Source organism: Acyrthosiphon pisum, chromosome A2, assembly GCF_005508785.2.
Source record: "Acyrthosiphon pisum isolate AL4f chromosome A2, pea_aphid_22Mar2018_4r6ur, whole genome shotgun sequence".
In the NCBI taxonomy this organism is placed as follows: Eukaryota; Metazoa; Arthropoda; class Insecta; order Hemiptera; family Aphididae; genus Acyrthosiphon; species Acyrthosiphon pisum.
Genome location: NC_042495.1, coordinates 19038032 through 19039914, shown reverse-complemented (window position 1 = coordinate 19039914; position 1883 = coordinate 19038032).

Here is a 1883-nt window from a genome sequence, read left to right as displayed (position 1 = left end):
ATCAACTATATGTAATATAATATATATCGTCATTGAAACGATCGTGAATTTCGACCAGCAAGCATCGGGCTTACAAGTTTGTTTGCAAGTACCTACTTAACGTGTAGTATAATTAATATTTATTGAAAAATAGTTAAATCCAAAATAATATCAATATCGTTATAATATCAACGGTGTCCGATGATACGAAATGGCTTAATCATACATAATATAATATTATTATCAGGTACCAGCTATATCGAGTTGGTCTATTTATATTATTATATTATTTTTTTGTTTTATGGCAAGCGCATATTCACAGGAATACTACGTAAACCATAATATCTAAAGTCGGTGTTTAGAAAAAAATAATAATATTAAAAAAAAAAACAAAGAAAAAAATATTCCAATAGATAGAGATGAGATAGTCAAGGTCCGGTGCGCAAAAAATACACTGTGCGGTGCGTTTACCGCTACGTGCCGGTGTTTACCGTTCGGGTCGATCAAATGTGTTCCGTCACTGGATCGGAACACATGCGAAAACCGTATGGTGTATGTTATTGTATATATTTATATTATATAATATATATGAAGCTAAGTACTTTAGTACTTACCAGTGGCGCAACAAGATAAGATTTTTAGGGTGGACCGGGGGTGAGGTGTCGCATTAACGACTATCGTGACGACTGACGGTGTGACACTCCGCTAACGCCATAACATATTAATAATAGATGAATTTGCATAGATTTAAATATCTCAATACGATTTGAGGTAAAATTTACAAGTTCTCGTAATTTTATTTGTCTAAACATTATATAGTATAGGTACCTATACAGTATGTCAAACGATTCAATTAATCTCTATTAGACTAGTATTTATGTTTATTGATTCATTTTGGTATGTACTGAAACTTTAAAAATGTTTTTTTATTTTTTCTTTATACTATTGTTCGATTATTATATCAATTACTAGATTTTGTAACTCACTACCATTATCACAAGCTTGCTTACAGATGGTAGAGAGATTCATCTTATTATATTATTGTAAACTTGTTCGTTTAAGCTCTGTGTAATTTATAATAAATTAATTTTATTTAATAAAAAAAAAATTAAGATAATGACTTATTACCCTTATGTGAGAACATTTTTTTTTTTATGTTTGTTACAACTCCATTGTAATCTCCCTAACCCCCCCTCTCACCCCACAAAATACCACGCCATTCTATCAGCCCACATATATATATATAATATATATATGTAAGTATCAACAACCTACTTCATTTTTAGATTCTGAGTGGAACAATGAATGTATTGATTTTACAATGATGTGTGTTTTTTTATTTTTTTTTAAATTTTTTTTTGTGTCTGTGTACACGATAAGTAGTCGAAATAACGCTTCGATTTTCAACTTCAGTATCTTGTTCAATTGGAAAGTGAATATCGTTGGTGCATTGGGGAGGTCAAAATTCCCAGTAATTTTCAAAAGCGCCAAGAAAAACCAAAGAAAAATTAAGGAATAACGGGAATTTTTACGCAAAATCGATTTTGATTCGAATTGAATTTGGTTTTTGGTGTAACTTAAAAAAAAATGACCGTAGATACATGACATTTTGACTGAATGTTTATATTAGCATTTTCTATACACCATAACATTTTCAAAATATTTTGACTTATTTTGAGCTCTTTACGGGCATTGTCAGTTTTCATTCTAAAAATATCAATACAATTTTATTTGTCGATTAAAAAAGCTTGAAAATTTAATAAAAGGCTCCTAGTATATTGTTTCAAAAAGCAGATGAAAAATATTAAAAAATCCTTTAGTCACAGTTTTTTTTTTATAAGCATTTAAAGTTCAAAAATTGACAAATATGGAAAAATCACGAAAATTAGCAAATTATTTTGAGT